General features: G+C 38.6%; 1 pseudogene; it reads right to left on the reverse strand.

Moving 5' to 3' along the window:
* Positions 1-293: 293 nt before the first annotated feature.
* LOC100597072 lies at positions 294-1,015 on the reverse strand (annotated as a pseudogene).
* Between the last annotated feature and the right edge of the window lie 8,219 nt (positions 1,016-9,234).

Raw genomic sequence — 9,234 nt, forward strand, 5'->3', positions numbered from 1 at the left:
GTTAATAGCTAATGTTTATTGAATGCATAGTGTTTACCAGGTATTATTCTATACAATTTAGGTGTTGCATTTTTTCCTATTATTGATACTTTATTTAAACAAGAAAGTACAATTTCTTAAGGGGTTTCATAGTTGAAAAAGCTACAATTATATCATGTTGTAAATACATTTTTTTCAATTATAACATTTAAAAAAACGATGCTGTAAATGGAACTGTTTGGCTTTGACTATATATATTTCTTCATAGTCTTTATGGTATCTGCACAAAGAAGTATCTTCTACCTTTGTTCCAATTAACTGTTATATGTAAGTTGCTTTTTATTCCAGTGTATCCAGAGTGGTGAAATAACAAGGCCCGCCATGTTGCCAAAGTTTGCTTCAAGCATATAGGAGGAGATGGGCCATGTGTACGAGCTCACTGACATCGAGAATGTTACATATCCTCTAGGTGTTAGTTTCCTTATCTGCCATGGTCTTTTCCAATTCAGTGGTATAGAAAGTACTCCAAGACATGTTCCCACAAAACTAGAAATTGTAGTGATCTGGACACTATTCTCCCAAGTGAATATAACTCCCTTTCCAGTGAAAACTCTTATCCATGCTTTGAGATTTGGTCCTAACAAAAACAAACTTGGTAGAGTAGTAAAAGCAGACAAAATAACCACAAATAAAAATGTTTCCATCTTCAACTCTAATGGTGGCACTCCATATAGAACAAAAATTACATGAATTACATGCAAGAAACAAGGCATAAGAAATTAATACAGCATTCCAAAAATCCGGTCACCTTGTGTGATGATAAACTTCTTTTAGAGGATGCATTTGGTTTCCCTACTAAATATAACACTGGATTGACAGCAGTTAGAAAAACACAACAGATGCACAACCGTATTAAGTGTGCTTCCAATATTGAGAAGTTCTACAAAAAGAATGATGGAATGAAGATGATCAGGCTAATTGAAAACATGCATAAAAGATGATTACACAATAGTCTCTTGATATCAGTGTCTTTCATTGTGTTTTCTTGGGTGGCTATCTGACTCTCCCACCTGCAAAAGGAAAAGGACACTGCGGCCTTCTGACATCTGCCCTGACCTTTCTATGTGTTGTATTTAATGCCTCCAAGAAACTTATAAAGTAAGTCATATTCTCGTCTAATTTTACAAATGTAGAATCTGAGGCAAAATGAGGATAAATTATTTCCTTAAGGTCCCATAACTAATAGACTACAGTTGATATATAATCCCAAGAAGCCAAATTCTAGAACCAGGACTCATAAGTAGTCCACTACACGGCTCTATTACCAGACCTCCATGTAACATTTGGCATGACTGACCTCCCCCTCTTTGAAATACTCTTAGTTTCCTATGACACCACAATTTTGAGGTCTTCATCTTACTCTGCCACTCATTCCTAGTTTCCTTTACCTACTTCTGTGCCCCTCACAAAACAATGACCTTATTGTATCTCTTGTCATCATTTCACTCTCTTTGTAGATATTCTCATCCACTCCTACGGTTTCTCTGGATTTCTTTTTTTTTTCTTGAGACAGTCTCTCTCTGTCACCCAGGCTGGAGTGGTGTGATCATGGCTCACTGCAGCTCACCCAGGCTCAAGTGATTCTCCCACCTCAGCCTCCTGAGTAGCTGGGACTACAGGTGTGCATCACCACCACATCTGGCTAATTTTAAAATTTCTTTTGTAGAGATGGGATCTCCCTATATTGCCAGGCTGATCTTGAACTCCTGAGCTCAAGCAATCCTCCCACCCCAGCCTCCCAAAGTGTTGAGATTACAGGCGTGAGCCACTGCACCCAGCCTGGAATTTTTCTCTCTAGTTCAAGCCACTTTTTATATGATTTTGTAAGTATACTTGAAATTCCTACATCAGAGCCTCACAGGCAGTTCACAATTATGCTGTTAAAACAGAACTCTTTTTTGAAACGGAGTCTTGCTCTGTCACCCAGGCTGGAGTGCAGTGGCGCAATCTCGGCTCACTGCAAGCTCCGCCTCCCGGGTTCACGCCATTCTCCTGCCTTAGCCTACCGAGTAGCTGGGACTACAGGCGCCCGCCACCATGCCTGGCTAATTTTTTGTATTTTTAGTAGAGACGGGGTTTCACCGTGTTAGCCAGGATGGTCTCGATCTCCTGACCCCGTGATCCGCCCACCTCGGCCTCCCAAAGTGCTGGAATTATAGTCATGAGCCACCACACCTTGCCCAGAACTCTTGATTTCCAACCTCTCTTTAAAGAACTGAGATAGGAATAACTTTAGTTTACATTCTTTTGTTTCTTGGTGATCTATCTATCTATCTATCTATCTAGCATCTATCATTTATCTATAGATAGACTGATACATTTCTATTAAATCTAATTTATCACCAACTCGGGTCCATTCTACCTTCACAATATTTGAATCTGTTTAATTATTTCCAATTCACTGACACTAACCTGGCACAAGTTCACCTCTAATTGGACAATGACAAGAATCACTTGATTAGCTCTTTGCTTAGACTATTTTCTCTTTTGAATGAATAGATCTCCTTACAGAGAAGTTAGTTGTGGACGCTGTCCCCTTCTTCTTCCTGAATGCATTCCTTCAGGGTTAGGCTGGGGATTTCTTTTTTACCATAAACATCATTTTGGTATTATTGCATAATATTCCATCTTGTAGCTATATATCATTTAATTATTTCTCTGCTTCAGATCATTTAAATAATTCCTAATTTTAAAAACTTTAGATTTCATTTTTTAGAGAAGATTTAGGTTTACAGAAAAACTTAGCAAAATACAGAAGGTTCCCATAGACACTCTCTTCCCTCCTTCCAGTTTTTTCTACTATTAATATCTTGTATGAATGTGGTATATTTGTTACACTTGATGAACCAGTATTGATACATTATGATAAACTTCGTCCATAGGTTACATTAGAGTTCACTGTGTGATACATACATTTCTATGGATTTTGAAAAATGCATAATATATCAGACATTAGAGTATCATAAAAAACAGTTTCACTGACCTAAAAGTCCCCTGTATTCCAGCCTTCCAACCTCCCTCCTTGCCTCCAAACCCCTGGAAATCTCTATTTTGACTTTGTTTTTGCCTTCTCCCCATCTCTACCTGCCCACTGCCCCACCTCCACAAGCATAGTCAATTTCCAAGCACCATCATAAGAACTAATATCTCTAAACACAGATTTTAGAGAAAGACAAGTGTAGCTTTATATTTTCTATCTCCCTCATAGAATTTGAGGTCTTTGAGGAATCTTAGAGATTACCTAATCCAATGATTTTTGTCCTGCAATATTTTTGTGTACAATTCATTATTCTATTTTTATTCTACAAGTGGAAGAAGGTAGGGGTCTGAACCAACATGGAATTTTATTTTGTAAGTAGAACAAGTGAACAGAATTATAAACTGCAGAGCCAGAGACATCAGGCCAGCTTAGTATAGTCTTGCAAACCAAATATCTTGTGGGTCTGCTTAGACCAGCTGCATGTCAGCCTGTGATTTCTGCATGCCAGGAGCATGCACATACTTACAGGAGAGAAGAGTCAGAGGCCAAAGACACAATAAATATGACGTGGTGTGATGGTTAATTTTATGTATCAATTTTGCTAGGTAGGCCACAGTGACCAGATAGCTGGTCAAACATTATTCTGGATATTTTGGAGAAGATGTTTTCTGGATGAGATTAACATTGAAATTGGTGGACCTTGAGTAAAGCAGATTGCCCTCTATAATGTGAGTGGGCTTCATCCAATCAGTTGAAGGCTGGAATAGAACAAAAGGCAGAGAATTCTGTCAGCAGGCAGCCTTTGAACTCGAACAGCAGCATCGACTTTTCTCTAGGTCTTTATTTTTGTGGCTTTCCCTGAAGGTTCTGGACTTGCCAGCATCCATAATCATGTGAGCCAATTTCTTAATTTTTTCTCTATATATGCATTCTATTGGTTCTGTTTCTCTTGAGAACCCAAATATACTGAACTCAAAGTTGATGGGAAACAGTGAGTCATATTTTTTTGGTGGGTATCATTGAGAGGATGTTAATTTTTGGTAGCTGTTTTTAAAAACCTACTTTCCACTGGACTACTTGTGGTTTCCACTGTGGAGTCAAAAGGTGGAGTGAAGAGAGTGGGAGATACGTGGGAAGATGGGGGTGGGTGAGTATTACCGCCTTAGCTTCCTAACTTCCAATTGAATGTAACTCCCTCCGTGATATATCTCCTCATAGCAGGCAGTGGCTTTCAAGATAATTACTTAGACTTCATGGTTCCTCAGAGTAATATGATTAATACTCCTGTGATGTGAGTAACGATGATGCATCTTCCTCAGAAAGGGGTTTTAAAACATCAGGTCTCATACAGTTTCTCTCTTGCATTTTTTTTGTAGCTCTTCAGCTTATAGAAAGCTACAGTATGAGACTAAAGAAGTAGGAAACTATAGTTAAATCAGTCCTTCACTATTTTCTTTTATTTATTTATTTATTTATTTTTTTGAGACGGAGTCTTCGCTCCGTCACCCAGGCTGGAGTGCAGTGTCGCGATCTCGGCTCACTGCAAGCTCTGCCTCCCGGGTTCACGCCATTCTCCTGCCTCAGCCTCCTGAGTGGCTGGGACTACAGGCGCCTGCAACCACGCCTGGCTAATTTTTTGTATTTTTTAGTAGCGACGGGGTTTCGCCGTGTTAGCCAGGATGGTCTCGATCTCCTGACCTCATCATCCGCCTGCCTTGGCCTCCCAAAGTGCTGGGATTACAGGTGTGAGCCACCGCGCCCGGCCATTCCTTCACTATTTTCAGTGTTCCAGAAAAGTGACATCTTTTCTGGTCGTCTTTTCTCTTCACAGGAAAAATATTAGCAAAGACTTTTCAAAGAAAACTTCAAAAGAATCACAGAATTTCTAAGACGGGTAGGAAGGAATGGGGCTTTTTTCCTATCTTAAGAGAGATGGGAGAATTCATTAAAAAGGCAGCAAGAATTGTGTATGGATTTTATTAGGAAATATCCATTTATTTAACAAATGCTTGAGAATGCTTCATTTCGTCAAAAGTCCTGTGATTCAGGATCTGTTTACAGTGATGAGTAAGACATTGTCCCTAACTTCAGTAAGCTCATTATTTAGAAGAAAATTAGCCAGTCAAACAATTACTTATAATATAGTATGATAAGCACCATATTATTTCAGGGGTGCAGAAATAAATCTGTGAATAACATTCAAGAGTTCTTTCAGGCAAGGTTAAAATATGAATGAATGGCATGAGACAAAAGCGTATTTGTCAGGCACTGCACTGATAAATGCAGTTTAAAAAAAATCACTTTTTTTTTTTTTTTTGGAGACGGAGTCTAGCTCTGTTGCCAGGCTGGAGTGCAGTGGCGTGATCTCAGCTCACTGCCACCTCCGCCTCTTGGGTTCAAGCGTTTCTCCTGTCTCAGTCTCCTGAGTAGCCGGGATTATAGGCACCATGCACAGCTAATTTCTGTATTTTTAGTAGAGACTGGGTTTCACCATGTTGGCCAGGATGGTCTCGATCTTCCGACCTCGTGATCCACCCACCTCAGTCTCCCAAAGTGCACGTTGTTTTTCAAAGTGGTCTTTTGGGAAAGATTATTACTGCTCAGTTGATGTTGTTTGTGTTGGGCATGGTGGCTCGCACCTGTAATTCCAGTGCTTTGGGAGGCTGAGGGAGGAGGATCACTCAAGGCCAGGAGTTTGAGACCAGCTTGGGCAACACAGTGAGACCCCCATCTCCACAAAAATTAATTTTTGAAAAAATTAACCAGGCATGGTGGTGTGTGCCTGTAGTACCAGCACTTGGGATGCTGAGGTGGGAGAATCCTTGAGCCCAAGAATTCAGGGCGGCAGTGAGCCATGATTGCACTATTGCACTCCAGCCTGGGCAACAGAGTGAGACCCTGTCTGATGTGGTTTGGCTGTGTGCTCACCCAAATCCCATCTTGAATTGTAGCTCCCACAATTCCCACGTGTTGTGGGAGGGACCTGGTGGCAGGTAATTGAATCATGAGGGGCGGGTCTTTCCCATTCTATTCTCATGAAAGTGAATAAGTCTCATGAGATCTGATGGTTTTATAAAGGGAAGTTCCCCTGCACACACTCTCTTGTCTGCTGCCATGTAAGATGTGACTTTGCTCCTCATTCGCCTTCTGCCAAGATTGTGAGGCCTCCCCAGCTATGTGGAACTGTGAGTCAGTTAAACCTCTTTCCTTTATAAATTACCCAGTCTCAGGTATGTCTTTTTTAGCAGCGTGAGAACAGACTAATACACTGTTTCTAAAAAAAAATTAAAAATTTCAGATTTGAGATTTCAAGTTAATGTCATGTCTTAGTTTTTAAAATCTTTCCAGAAGATTACAGAAAACAGAGAGAACAGAAAACAAAATAGTAAAGATGTATATGAGAGGCCTGATGGATGAAGTAAATTATTTTCTTTGAAAAAACATTAAATTGTTAAATTGTAAACAACACTAAATAAATTTATAAAAATAAAGGCTGGTTGTTCAAATGTTCATAAGAAAATTTCAAATAGACCTATAATCTTCAAAGTCTCGCAAGAAATAGAAAATCATGTTTGTCTAGATGAGGTATGCCTTTGTGGTTGTTGAAAAAGGTTTTATGAATAGCTTTAAACAAGTTGTATTTTCTTATTTAATCTAGTGAAATATCACCTTTTAGGATTATTCCAGCAAAACAGAAAAGAAATAATTTCCCTTGGTCCAAGGTGTCTATACAGATTATAGAAAGAAATAAAAAAAGTGAAAGCATTAGGTGTATTATTTGACTTTGAATTTATTTCCTTTCTCTCCTTTATATGTCTGTAAACTACACTTTAAAAGTGTCTGACAATTTCCAAGGATAAAAAGGACAGGACTGCTGTCTCTTGTCTGAGCTGCACTGCGGGAAGCCACTGTCTGTGCTCACGAGACTGCAGTGAAAGCGTACGTATCCCTGTGAAATCAAAGTGATTGGACATTGTCCTAACAATGATTAAAATTTTGTTTTTAAAAAGAGTGTGGATATGGTAGATATGTGCAGACATTCTTTTACCTTAAAGTGTAACAAATTACATAAATTAACTTCGTGCTGAGAAGTAGAGATATTACTCAATTGTAAGAAACCTCATTCTCAGTGAGAATTATTGTACAATTGCCTCTGTTTTGAATGAGGCACTTCAGTGTGGATAAAAAGTTACACATATTGCATTCTAGAAAGGAAAATAACAACTTGGCATAAAACTTCTCATGCTATCATTTTTCTGTTATTTTATGCAATTCAAAAGTGGCATGAGTGCAGATTGGAGAACTTTGCAAAAATCATAAATTTTCATTTTCCAAACAATACACTTAACAATTGCATTAGCAGTAAAGAGTCTTTTTCTGAGCTATTGTTCATGATGACTGTGTCTCGATGTGGAATTTGAAGGAATTCTAATATCAGCAGTCTGTGAACAAAGTGAAAATCACCGCCTAAGTCTATTGCAGGCACAGTTCTTTTCCTTTTCATAGACTGGTAGAACTGATTTAAGACCTACAAAATAATACGAGAAATGAGCTTCTGAAGCATATTTGTCAAGCGCTGGACTATATGCAGCAATGGGAAGAGAATAAACCAATTCTAAAGATGTAGGCATCTTGACATTGTGAATATAAAACATGGACTCACCCATCACCCATGCTTTCTTATCTAAGCCTGCAAAATGTCCATACATAGGAGATGCATTCTTGGCCATACAGGTAAGTTAAGGCGAGTGACTAAAATTGTGTAGGATTTTTTAAAAAATCAAACTTACCATTCAAAATTATAGGAAGGCTTGAATAAGTATTATCCACCTTGATAAAAACAATAGCCTTAATTTAATAATTATACTATAAGAAATACAAGGAAATGAATGAAAGACATAAATAACATGAAATTCCAAAGGTGGAAAATGTCATATAGTGGTGCATGCTTTTTCATAGGCTTGAAGAAAGACAGTAAAGAAAAGAGAAAGAAGAGACAAATAAGTGGAATTTAAAAAAAAATACCTTTATGCACCTTCTGCATATCTCAGTGCTGGAAGGACAAGAAATGGGCATAAGGGGCAGACAAGCAAATTTGTCAGGATAGAATGTAAAAATCTCTGCAAGGGTGGCCTGAGGATAGAACAAACTGCTTCTTCTGAGGTCCTATCCCCAAATACTAAATTGTTCTTTTGAGAACCATGCAAAAAAGCTATGTGTAAAATATTTGAATGTTGTATATATTGCCAGGGGGTTCTACTAAATTAGTAGCAATGGGCTTCTGTCCTTGACACAGTTACTGGGAATAAATTGACTTCCTACTGGACAAAATATATGAAATGGCAGCTTTCAGACATTGGACAACAGACAGTGTATTAGAGAGATCCCCAAGAACAGGAAAACATGAAGCAAGCCCTGGAATGACCTCACCTTTCTGTCCCGAGGCACTTTCTGGAATTTGGTGCTTAGAGGGAGAACAAAAGCAGAGCATGGTGGTTTCTCTGAGTTGAACAGGAATTTGGGGAGGCTAGGATTTTGAAACAGAATAGCAGAAAGAAGGGAGCTACACAGAGAAAGAGCTCTGGAAAACTACCTTGGGGGTTCCCCTGAGCCTGCAGCTGAGTACTGTACCTGTATATAGAGTGAAGTTCTGCAACGGTGGACACAGAGTGATCAGGGAATTCACAAGGAGCAATTCCTAGCAGATCAAGTCTTTTTATCTATTTGTGTTACCCTTGAGCAAGTTGAGATTTTGATCCCTGTTTTAGTGAAAAGGTGATGATTTTTAGTTTGAAATGTTATTGGAACATCTAAGTAGGCATATGAAACTGACAAAAGAAGACACATTTTAAAAACAGCTTTGTTGCAGTATAATCAACATACAATAAACTGTACTTATTTATGTAATTTAATGAGTTTGGACATATACACAGATGTGTGTTGAAAGTGGGTGATAGAATCTGAGACCCAGATCTGACAGTCAATCCACAGAGGGAGTAATTGAAGTCAATTTCCTCAATATTCTCTTAGTGAAGGTATGTAAAGAGGTGTGAAAATGAACAATTACTAAGCATGCTTTGTGCCAGGACTGAAGTGGGTGCATTCATATGCTGTGTTACCTTAAAACATCATAACAGTCCTATTAGCTAGGCAATTGAATACCAATTGTAAGGATCAGATAATTGGAACTCAAAAAGGCAAAGTAATTTTCTAAA

Source organism: Nomascus leucogenys, chromosome X (assembly GCF_006542625.1).
Source record: "Nomascus leucogenys isolate Asia chromosome X, Asia_NLE_v1, whole genome shotgun sequence".
In the NCBI taxonomy this organism is placed as follows: Eukaryota; Metazoa; Chordata; class Mammalia; order Primates; family Hylobatidae; genus Nomascus; species Nomascus leucogenys.